The 12,385-nt window shown below is 40.6% G+C and overlaps 1 protein-coding gene across 8 annotated transcripts in view; it reads left to right on the top strand.

The window, feature by feature from the left end:
* MYO9A (myosin IXA) overlaps nt 1-12,385 on the top strand; it is a 171,241-nt gene that overhangs the window by 11,715 nt on the left and 147,141 nt on the right. Inside the window, exon 1 of one of the 8 annotated variants that reach the window (XM_053988385.1) lies at nt 11,282-11,337. The exons of the other annotated variants lie outside the window; for them this stretch is intronic. The gene's annotated coding sequence lies outside the window, so the exon portion shown is untranslated. Of the gene's footprint in view, nt 1-11,281; nt 11,338-12,385 lie in introns of those variants that run through there. 8 annotated transcript variants of the gene reach the window in all.

Consider the following 12,385-nt stretch of genomic DNA (forward strand, 5'->3'; position numbering starts at 1 on the left):
ATGTTACTGGTGGTTTGATGTGAGAACACCCTCATGAGTTCTACTCGTATTTTTAGGGATTTTTTTTCCAATTGAAGGGCTTGAACATTTCCAAATGTTTTGTAGAGTTTCTAATGTTATTTTATAAATGATTTACAGTGTTAAATAGTATTTCTGGGCTTTTTCTGCCTTTTTATTGTATCATCTATATGCCCAAATTACAGTCCCAGGTCTCTTGTGAAGTTTGAGATGGATCTGTCAGATCTACCAAAGAGATGTAAGTCTTGGAACATCCACGGCCTTGGCTGTGGGATATTCCTCATTTGTACGTGTCATATAGGGGAGAGAAAAGCTGCAGAGAATATGAAAGGGATTTTTCTTTCAAATATCTTGCAGGAGACACTTGGAATATCATGATAAGTGGTGGTTTTCCTTTTTTTTTCATTCCTGAATAGGTTGGAACTGGAGATCAGCATCCTGACCTGGCAGAGGAGTCAACCTCTTGATAGTGATCTAGAGTTCTATGTGCAGAAGCGCCTCGGAGTACAGAATAAAAATGCAAAGTTAATGCAGTGAGGATCTATTGGGGTGCAAGAGAAGAGCAACAAAATCATATAAAGCAATGACTTTTGCTGCCATGTCCTGGCAGGTCAAGGTTGTCTTTCTCAGATCAGAAGGAAGCTGCTCTGCTGGCTAAGTGTCTGGAAAGAGAGCTTTAACTCTTTTTTTTTTTTTTTTTTTTTTTTTTTTTTGGAGGGATTTACCTCCCTCAGTTTTTAATTTATACAGTGACATTCTAAATGCCAGATTGTTCTGATTCCTCTTTTGCTTCCATATCACATACACATTCCTGTCCTTGTGATTATTCCATGTGTGTGACAGCGTCTGCAGCACATGGATGGCGTTATGGTTTTCATATCACCTCCTTGTCCTGCGTCTATCTCCTGCAATCCCTGGGGTTTTGGAGGGCTGCTACAATACTTTCATTTCAGCAGTTTTTCTAATTTTTTCACCTGCTGTCTGAGTGTCAGTCTGTGCTTTCCCTCCTCTTAGTTGTGCAACATTTTGTCACAATTTAGGATGTTTTAAAAAACCAAGCTCCCTACTTTTTTTGGTAAAGTCATCAAATTGACATTTTTATTTCAGATTGTTTCCTGCAGAGCCCTGAGTTGATTTTTGCCTGTGTCTGATGAGTCAGCACAACTGTTGAACACGTGAAGCTTCACTGATTGCTGAATTCTGTTTTGCTGTTCAGTTTTTGAGTTAGCCTTTAGCTGAGAGCACTTAAATGCAAAGTATTGCAACTTGTGATGCACTCGGTGGATGTCACACTGAGTTTGGTTTATTTCTAATTAAGATTTTAGATGGTTGCCTGTAGGTGGTTGTATGTGAAAACTGCCTAGAGAAAGCAGTATGGGTGCCCTGGGTACGATGTGCTGAAGGAGGTAATTCTTTGTTAGGTCTGTGATTTTTAAGAGTCTTATTTAATTTTGCATGGATTCAAGTGACTGAACATGCTCAGTGCTGCTGCTGCTGTATTTTTTATCCCTTCTCAGCCTACTCAAGATGTTAGACCTAGCTTTAATTTTTTCCATTTCCTATGATTCTCAGTTTACCCTCTTTTCAGGAAATCGGTGGCTTCCTGCAGGCTATTTGTAGTTGCTGCTGGCCAACTGAAGCGAGGTGATGTCTATGCGCTGAAATATGATGAAACCCTTGGAAAGATTTGTTTGGCGCTACCAGGATGAGATTTTTTTGAGGCATTGTTGAGGTGAAAGCCCATGGCAGCAGCACTTCATTAATCTTATTTACTGGTGTTTGAAGAATATCTGATGTTATTGTCCATTCCTTCATACGGGAAATCTAATCTCCACTTGAGTTAGCCTTTGTAATAAGGCTCCTGCTTGATAAACGAGTAGACAAATATTGGGGCCTTGCTACCGAGGGCTTTATCCTTCCCTGAGATAAAATGGTTGGGCTTGAACATAGGTTATTTATGCATGGAAAACAGACTTATCAGCATTCCTGAATTGTCCCTGTTGCAGAGACTGGGCACTTCTGGTCCTAAACAAAGCTGCATTTAGCTCGATGACTTCTTGCCTAGCCCAGGAATAAAATATTTTCCTGTTTTCCCGTGTGGCCGGTATTTCTGGCACTGCTTATGGCGTGCATGCAGAAAATGCGTAAAGAATCCAGTGTTTGTGGGCAGACCCCACATCAGGCCAGGGCTTCCAGTGCTGTGCTGAAATAAGTGCAGCCTGTTCCCTTGGCGCCTACATGATCTGGCGACCTGGTGAGGAGGAGGATGCAAGGGTCAGGAGCAGATTGTTGCACTTGCTAATAAAACCTCTTGTCTATCTTGCAATCCTGGAGGGGATCCTGGAGGTTCAGCACTTTCTGCCTTGGAATGGAACAAGTGAGTTAAGCTGCCTCAAAGCTTCAGTGACATACAGGGTTGGTGTTGGAAGGTGGCTGGTGTTGGAAGGAGGGAGAATAAAAATTATCTTAAGTTGGATTCTTCTGAAGTGTCTTTGTGACTTTCCAGTGTGTTGGTCATTGTGATGTGGAATTTTTTGCTTTTTGGGTGAAAAAAGTGGAGGGAAAATTGCTTCCAGAACTGGTCTTGCAGCTGATGGCAGGGAGCACTAGAATAGAGATGGTAGTAGAGTTAATAGATGGAGGAGGTTTCTTCCTGTGCTTTTACAAAATTCCTATTGAAGCATTGTGTTATGGGGGAATTCTTTGCAAAATAAAACCAGGCCCTTGGAGAGCTCTCCTTTGTTAACTTCTTGCAAAGCCAGTCTATAACATGGCTATGTTCAGAATGAATCAGAGAAAAACCATTTGAAGTTCTTCATCGTATTACTGGAGGTGAAGTATCTATTCTCACTTCATCCTATTTCTATATAAACTCAATAACTGACCTTCTCTGCTTTGTGTTTCTCCTAATTTGTATTTTCAATGCCCTAATGGATAGTTTGGTGTCTTCGATGCTCATCTGATTGAATCATTCTTTGTGTTGGTTTATAACGGTCCTTCCGTTTGCTCTGGTTGTGGTGTGGAGTGGAGTCTCTTTACCTCAGAGACATAAAGGGATGTTGAGAGAGAGGAGAGGGGGATGTAGGAGGCTGTAGTTGGACAAAATCAGTCCTGATCAGCATTTGCAGTCAAGTGGGACATACAATGTAGTCATCAACTTGTGTCATTTTGGTGGAGACAATTCAAAATTCAATTTGAACCCATCATAAAGTATCGATATGTTAATTTTGAAAGCTTCTGTGTGTCTGGATCTTGCTTGGATTTTCCTCTCATTTATGCTTCTGTGAATGCTTGCCAGCAGAATTCATGGGACTAAAAGTTCTTAACATCTGGTTGGCCTTGGTCCAGTAATCATCTGCCTGGGTTTTTCACCTTAAACCTGAACTGGTGAGCACAGTCCTTAGGCATGGAGAACATGAATGCTCTTCTTTGGAAATTTCCCTAAATCTTGATGTCGAATGCTTTGTAGGTGTCTCAGCCTGACAGGATTTCTGGTGGTTGTTGTGATGGGCATCCACTTGACTTATTTGGACATGTCAACCCCTTTTCTATCAGCCTGATCCAAAGTCAGAATCCCACCATGTACATGTTCAATCAGAGTTTTGGCCAGCTGCTCATGCTGTTGGCACATGAAGTATAAAAAATAATTGCTGTCCCTAGAAATGTTTTGAGTTGGCTGGTTGTCTCCATGATAAGCCCACCTCAGTTTTGGGTTTCCTCATTCCCAAACACAGAAAGCAGTGACCAGATGATCACAGGGAAGGAGTGTTGGAGGATGTGACCTCCTCTGCAGGAACATGCTGTCCCTTTTACTTTTTTTGGCTTAGTCCAGTGCTTCTCATTTTCTTCTGAAAAAAATAGCTGGTTTAACTTCCCCTAGCAACACCACCCAAGAAACCCCCAAACCCAGCAGTAAAGGACAAGCTGAAAGGAGATGTCATGGAGGGCTGTGGCAAGGACTGCTGGGATGCAGTTAATTTTTTCATAAAATCAAATTAAAAGCATGTTTGCCACAGCTGCTCGTTGGAGGAGCTGTTTTGATTTATGTTCTTGCATCTTTTGCTTCTGAGATGAGACCTGGCATGGCAGAACGATGAGGTTCGGGGGAATATGAGCCAAACAGATGCACTTCAGAAAATGAAACTTCAATCTTGGATTTACTTAGCTCATTTCCTGGTGTCATTACCTTATCCGGATGATGAATGTGCCTAGTTGTGGGATCCTACACTGAATACATTTTGAAATGCTTTTTTCACGCTCCCTTCTGTGGATCTCATCACACAGCCGAGTTAATCCATTTCAGGCAGTTTCATTTCCATACCATATGTTCTTCAAGGCATTCTGGAGGGATAATTATGTGAATATAATTTACTTTCCTTTGTCATGCCAAGATGTGTTCTGCTTTTCAGGTACAGGGGGAGGCACATGTGTCTTGCTGAAGTCTTGATGACTTTCTGAAGGTTCCATCTCCTGTTGTCTTTTAGAGGAGTCAGGAAGGACGAGCGCGAGGACAAGGAAATCATGTACTCACTCTGGAATGTTTATTAGACTGACTTAACACCCCATCCTGCTAGTGGGATGTTTTCCTTAAAGAGCAACCATCATTTCCATAACATTAATTATTGGGGAAGGTAGGAATGTAAATATTGTGGTGAATTTAAGGGATTGAGGATCTTTTCTGCTCAAATCCCCCTAGCTAAGTGTTAATGTAAATTATAAAAGTGAACTATATACTCAGAGAAAGCCCAATCTCTTCTGGGATTTTTCCTATCTAACAAATCATGAAGAACAAACTCAGCTGCAATTGCAAATGGCTGCCAAGGCTTCACTCATTTACCCAAATTACTGGAGCAATGCACTGGAGTTGACATATTTAGCAGCATCTGGATGGTACTAAAAAAGCTGAAACCTTAATTCTTTAAACAAATCTTTTACCACTGTCTTTGAGCAAAGTTTGTTTCGATTGATTTGTGTTAGACGTGAACAGGTTGTCCTTGGACTACAGATGTGACTGAAGTTTGGAGGAAAAAATATACTCAGTTTGATTCTTTGGTAATTTAGGCTAGGAAAGCTCTTCCTTGCACACACTTCCATAGGATTTGGGGTTTTTTTAACTAAAATTTGATTTTTTTAGTGATGAATGAAGCCAGATTGAATGCAAACCAGAATGCCAGTATATTTTTTAGCTTGGCAAAACAATGCAGCAAGAACACTTATTTCTCACATAGGACTTATTTTTACTGCTTTTGTAGAAATTATGTTCTTTAATATAAATTATGAATTCATGGCTGTAGTAGAGAAGAAATGTTTTGAAAATATGTCTGCTGATAATTGGCATTATAAAAAGAGACTGAACAATTAAAAAGGGATGGTGTGTAATGGATGGTGTCCCTGCCCATGATGGGGTTGGAACAAGATTATCTTGAAGGTCCTTTCCAACCCAAGCAATTCTGGGATTCTTTAATCACTGGGAGCACCTTTATTCCATCAAATCTATTGCTGTATTTTAGGCTATTGAGGCTGAAACCTCTACACAGTTGATTTCAGGACTGTGGCTGGCATCTTAGTGATACAGGGATAAAGGTGAAAAGGGAGACCTGCAAGGAGGGATGTCAATGGTTAGATGATAAATCAGCAAATCCCTTCAGTGGTAGCAGTTTGGAAGATGGAGATGCGAAATGTACTTTCCTCATGGCAGCAGGAGAGCCTGGGGTGACTTTTGATGGGGGGAATCCCAAACCAGCCGGTTATGGAATGTTAGGACAAGGAACTTGGTCTTGTCTTTCACTCTTCATTAAAATAAATAAAATTTTGGAAATCCCCCAACCTCTATTTCAGAGAAACGTGTTTTAAAAAGGGCAACAACCAAAAGCCCTCATCGATTATAAAATTACCCTTCAAACCTGATCATCCTTTAAACGTCAGGGGTTAAGGATGTTTAAGTCAAATTGCTGATGAGTTTTGCCATAGAATTCATTGGAAAGGCTTAAGGAAAGTGGAAAATCCCTGAGACTCAGGTGTAAAGTCAGCAAGAACAAGCAGGAGTAGAACGAATGGGTTGCTCTGTGTCTGTCAGACCCCAAACACTGACAGCACAAACACATTTACGTACTTAAAGGTCTATGAAACTTTGGTTTGCTTTCTGCCTGCAGCCAGGGTATAGACAAGGATAACAATCCTAGGCTGTTTCTCTGCAGAAAGGGACTTTTGACTGAGGATCAAAGATAACATAGGGTAGAACACAAGTTTTCTGTCCTGAAAAGTCAGCTAAATCTCAGGTTTCTGGTCTGAATTGTGGTCTGTGATTCCTGTGCTCACCATATAGGTAGACTTGGTATATTGGGGACAAAATTTTATAGGGTGGTACATAAGGATGGGCCTATTGTGAACAGAAAGAATGTTTCATATCATTTTATGTCTCAAAAAACCCCCAAGCTAATACAGATACTGTGAAAATATCAGGGATGGTAAAGAAATAAGGTTCATCTGAACAATGGCATTCATCTGACAAACCAAGACAAGCCCTCCAAACCTTTCTGCTGAGATCCTTATGGCATAAACTGCTTTTTAGGGCATTTTGAACTTTGCCTTAGTATATTTTGAAATTTACAGGGGTGACACACCAGCACAATCTTCCCACCATGCTCGTGCTAGCAGCTAATCCTGGGACTTCTAGACATGTCGGACCCACGCTGTGTCTTCCCGTGGCTGATGAGAGCTGAGAGGTGGCATCTGCTCCAGACAATGATGGCTGCTGGCTGCAGGGCAGCACAGGGGATGGATTGTTGGGTGTCATGGCCCCAAGCACCTGCATGTTGTGGCAGCCTGCTGTCCTAATGTTTCTAATTCTGCCAGTGAAATGGAGTGGAAGTAATTCCAAAACCCAATAGGTTGAATATTCTGGGGTTTTTTTATTATTTTATTGCTGAATCTCCTTTTCGCCCCCTACCCCTCCCCTTTCCATAATGACCTTGCTTTGCCTCCAACGAGAAAATTGAACTAATTTTGTTGACTTGTCTTTTTAAATACTTGTTATTGGATTTGCCTGACCTCTTTTTCTGCTGTGGAGAGTTGTGTTGGCTTTGTGCCGTCGTAATCTGAAAGCGTTCGGTTAAAAGGATTTATTGGCCCCCTCCCCAAACTTCTGCTTTACATAAAATGATTCCCGGGGAACTTTGAGGTGTGTTGGTAGTTGGGGAGATGAATGTTTTGAAATAAATCCTTTGAGTATGAAAAAGATAAGACACATGCACAGGACTGGAAATACTTCACCTGGAATATTTGCAGTGTGGTGAATATGAATTAAAGATTTAGTAGCTTGAGAAAAGTAAATGGTGTAGTAGTTTTAGGCAGGATTTTGGAAGGTACTTGTGAACTTCAGGGAAAGGTTTGTGATATAACATTGTATTTTAGTGTGGCAGAAAGTATGGGTTCTCTTTTTTGATCGGTGTTGGATTCTCCTAAACGTACTTGAGAAATCCATATATTTTCTATATAAAGTTGTGCTTGTGGAAAACCACTGAGATCTGGATATCTGGAGGGCCTGTCATTCCCATCTCAGTTGTCCTTCATATAAATAAAAGGTGGAAATGAAGCCAGTTGTGTTACCTGAGCCTGTTCCACCAGGATCAGCATCGCGTTTCAGTTTCTCCAGATAACGCACGACTGACCTTGGCTGTGTCCTGTCCCCTCCCAAGGGTGGGGATGCCAGGTTTAGGAATTAATAACATTAGGTTTAGGAATTAATAATTCCACAGTAGCTTGTGGAAGCTATTTGGCTGCTCATGATAATTTTTAAAGAGCTTCAAGAAATGTAACTATTATGTTTATAACCAATTCTTCACTGTGACTTTGCTCACTGCAGATTTGTCTTTTTCTATACTGATGGCACAGAAAGAATTGAAAATATGCTTAATATTTTTTATTGAGGAAGAGGCTTAAACCCAAGTGTGCTGCAGTTTTTGGAGGGATGTTTGTATCTCATCTCATGTGTCAAGTGTAATCAATGGCTTTCTGCACTAAGATAGGGAGCTCTCTGTTCTGTGGGAAGGAGGTGCCTCTGCTTTCACTTGAACGTGGAGGACAAAAATTGGGATGGACAGGTTGGCACGTGGTGGAAAGTAAAACATGAGAGGGTCTGATGACTTTCTCTGGGAATAACCCAGCAACCAAAGCTTCAATAATTATGGAATCACCTCAGACATGTTCAAAGCCAACGTATCCCACGGGAGGCTTTCGTTTTAGAACAGGTTTTGTAGGAAATGAGCATAGGAGTTGGAAAGGAGATGTTTTCACATTGCACTGGGCACCCTGTTTCAGGATAAAGGGTGATTATCCACCGCCTGCAATTAGGGAAAATCCGTCACTGGAGCCGCTTTGGGATCGGCCGGCGGAAAATGCAGGAACAGATGTCAGAGAAGCAGTCTGGCAGACCTGGCTTTGAGAAGCTTCTCTTTCTCCCCGTGATGGTTCTGCTTGGGATGGGGAATTATCTTGGAGATGTTTAATACTGGGTTGCTGCAATCTGTCATCCAATTTCTTCAGCCATCTGAGGATGCCTGACCTCTCTCTGTGCTCTATGCTCTGGGGCCGTTTGTTTTCCCTTTGTTTTAATCTTCCCTTTTTGAGGATGGACCAGATCCGAATTTCTTTTGCATAGCATTGCTCTATCCTAATGAAAAATCATGATTGACAAAGGAAAAAAATCGGAAAGCTCACCCCCCACATCATAGTCTGGATGGCAAAATAATCCTAAAGACAAGGGAGGACCCATGAAAGTACTGATAAAAAGCAAATCCATTGTGCTAGTTTGAATATGCTCAGGTTTAACTTGTGCTCACTGAAGCATTGAAATCATTCCACTGCCAGTCCGGTGAATATTTTGATTTTTGCTGCTTGGTCTCTCAAGAAACCAGATCTTCAGCTTCCAGATGAGATGGGTTTTTTTTCCCAGAGAATATAATGAGATACAGACTGTTATCTCAATTGACTTAATTGCAACCTTATTGGATATATGCAGTGATTTATAGAATAATTTTATTTTCCAGAATGTGCTTTTGAATTTTATTTTCTCTACAGCCACATTTATCTGCTCCCCAAGTTTGTGTCGAGCTATAGCTTGTGGCTGGGAGAGGTGGAAGTTCCTACCCAAGTGCAGGATGAAGTCCTGATCCCAGCTGTGATGTTGCTCCAGCTTTTGCCCCAAGTAGGGAAGATTCAAATGAAATGCAAAGTCTATGCATGTCTTTGTTCCCCAGTGTCATCTTAATACTTGTTTGTAGGTTCTGTCTGTCCTTCTTTGTGTTGGGTGGCTGTAGGGGTGTACCTGTTAATGAGATTTGGTAATCAAGGATGCTTTCCTCCTACTCCTGTAGCACAATGTGTGGGAACCCCCAGAAACAGTTTTAAACAACCCAGAGGCACCATAAAATGCATGTTTATTATAGCAAAATGCTGGGACAGAGCATCTGATGTAGATCCTTGATAATTGACTGCTTATTTTATTTTAAAAAGGTGCATTACGACATTCCTAATGGATATATTGGTTCCCTGATGCTGGTCATCAAACATCTCTGAATTTCTACAGCCTCCAGACAGTGTATCTGATCCATCAGGAAAAGTAATAATGTTAGGACCTTAAGGAGGAGCTGAGTTTTGCTTGTCCAGGGCTTCAAGTTATGCTCAGCTGAGATCCCACCTGCAGAGCTGCCTCCAACAGCAGAGGGAGGATGTGGAACTGCTGGAGTCAGTCCAGAGGAGGCCGTGGAGCCCCTCTGCTCTGGAGCCAGCCTGGGAGAGCTGGGGTTGCTCACCTGGACAAGAGAAGGCTCCAGGGACACATCTGAGCCCCCCTTCTAGTGCCTGAAGGGGCTCCAGGAAGAGGACTTGAGATGGGGGAAGTATTTCAATTAAATACTTGATTAATTCCTGCTTCTTTTTTTTTTTTTTTTTTTTTTTTTTTTTTGCTTCTCTGTCTGATATCAATGTTTTCAAAGAATTACAAAGCCTGTGTTTCAGGTAGCTGCCAAGAACTATTTTTAGTGGAGCTGTCAGGTCTAATTCAAGAGATTTTTTAGTACTTCTTGCATTGTGAGATGGCTTTTGTTTTTGGTTTCAAGTCCTGATGCTTTCAGAACACTCATTCTCAAGTTTAGAAGCCACTCTTGTGTTGTGGCATTTGCCTGACAGTTTAATTTTCAGATAGAATATATTGGTTCGTGGTTCCTTTAAATCCAGCATCCTATTCCTGCTCTTGCTTGTAAATTATCATAATCTGTGGGCTGAATATTTTTTATAAATATGGCCTTTAGAGGAAAAAGACAATTTTTTCTGTGAACTAGTTGCTGAAAGTCTTGTTTAAAGTATGACTCATCCTGTTTGGTGTTTGTTTTGGTTCTGGAGTTTTTTTCGTTTTTTTTTTTCCCTTTGTAAGGTAACTAAGCCAGATCTGGCAGTACAGTTTTAATATTCTTTTCCCTTTGATCTTCGACAGCATAATTCTTAGTGCTCTAAGATCTATTCCTTGTGCCACATGGGCTGTGCAGAGAATCTGTAGGTTACTACGAGCCTCTGGATAATAAAATCTTGCTCCTGCATGGACCAGGAGGCTTTCATGTTGGTGCTACAGAATTTTCAGTTGTTCTGCATTGAAAAGAAACACTAATTTTGGAGGATTTTGAGCTCCTTGGTTTAAAGGAGTGGTCTGTATGGTCTGGCTACAGACATCAAATCCCTAAAATATATCAATTATTTATAAGTTATTTATATAATTCTGATAAAGTCTTTAGATTATTAAATATAACTAAGCTGTTTGAGACACTGAACATGGAGAGGAGACAGATAACAAATGGCATCACCTCTTACTTAATATGAAACTAAATCCAGCCAGGAGCAGTCTCTTGATTTCCTGACGACACTGCAGCTCCTGCTGCTGAGGGCTGACCTTCATTGAATGCAGAGAAGATGATTCTCTGTGGGGAAATGATTTCATCGCCCATGGAAAACGGGAAGGAGGTGCAAGGATGAGAGGCAGCTGAAGGGTGAAGTTAGTTGAGGATTGCCTTTGTTTAAGGAGGATTTAAAAGAATGAGGATAGGCTGGAGTGGAAGCTTTGGTTATTTTGCTGGGGAAATTCAGACTTGTAGCAGAAGAAACCAGTAGCTGCAGGGGCACATGGCACTGTAAGATTATGGACTCCTAAAAATAACTTTATTCCTGTTCAGATGCTTAAGAAAAGCTGGACTGTAGTGTCATTTAAGAAGTTGGAGACCGAGCTGAAAAACTGGAGAATTGGCCTTTTAAACTCTCATTCATTAACAGGTATGTTCTACCTAAAATGGGAAAACATGGGATTTGTCTGCTGCCCAGCCAGAGTTAATTTGTGTGGTTCATTTTGATCTTGAACAGTAAATGTCCTATCAGGAGGAAAGTTGGAATCTTCTTGGCAGAAGAGAAAGCTCTTCTGGGTTTGTGTTGGTGGGTCACAGGTAATAATTCTTGTGAAATGCAATAAAATTGTATAGGGAACACTGGAAAATTTTATTTTAAATTGACTGTTTGCCAAAAAGTTTTCTGTGAGAAGGCTTTAAAACAATCCCTTCCTCACTATTGGTCATGGTCCATAATCCTCCATAAAATGAGGAAAGGGAGAACATCAGTAACCACATTATTATATCTTCTCCTGGTGCTATTGCACTTACATTTTACTTTACTCCTAAACTGAATTATCTTCTTCATAATAACTTCAAAGCTCCTAAGACTACAGGAAAAACACCTGACATTATAATTTTTTGACCAAGTATTCAAAAATAACATAGTGACATTCATTTATGTAAATTGTCCCTAATTTTATATTTTTAGGGAAATACAGCATAGATATCGTCACTTCCATAGTGATTTAATGTTTATTTTCCTGTGTCTGTGGACTCCACAATAAGCAAGGCTGAGAGGTGTCTGTGTTTGTCTTGGATTTTGCTGGAAGTTGGTTGAGCTTCCCAAGGATAGAGAATGTTGAGGAAGGATCCATGCTGAGGATCTATGGGAGGACATGATTCTTTAACCCAATAAAATCCTTTGGCATGGATCTATATACTGATATTTACCAGTATATTGATACATATAGTTGATATAGATCAATATATATTTGTATGGAAATATTCAAAATACTCTGCCATTTCATCATAAAGGTGAGAAATAACTTCTTGGTGATAACATATAAAAATCAAATTTTTTTTAATGAGCTGTCTTTTATTTCTGTTATGTTTGGATACTTCCTAATGCAGCGATTCGGTGCATTTAGGTGCCAGCACAATGTATTTGTGCAATTCTTAGTGCTTCTGCAAATCCTTCTGCCTTTTTCTCAGCTGTT

This window comes from Vidua macroura, chromosome 12, assembly GCF_024509145.1.
Source record: "Vidua macroura isolate BioBank_ID:100142 chromosome 12, ASM2450914v1, whole genome shotgun sequence".
Classification (NCBI taxonomy): Eukaryota; Metazoa; Chordata; class Aves; order Passeriformes; family Viduidae; genus Vidua; species Vidua macroura.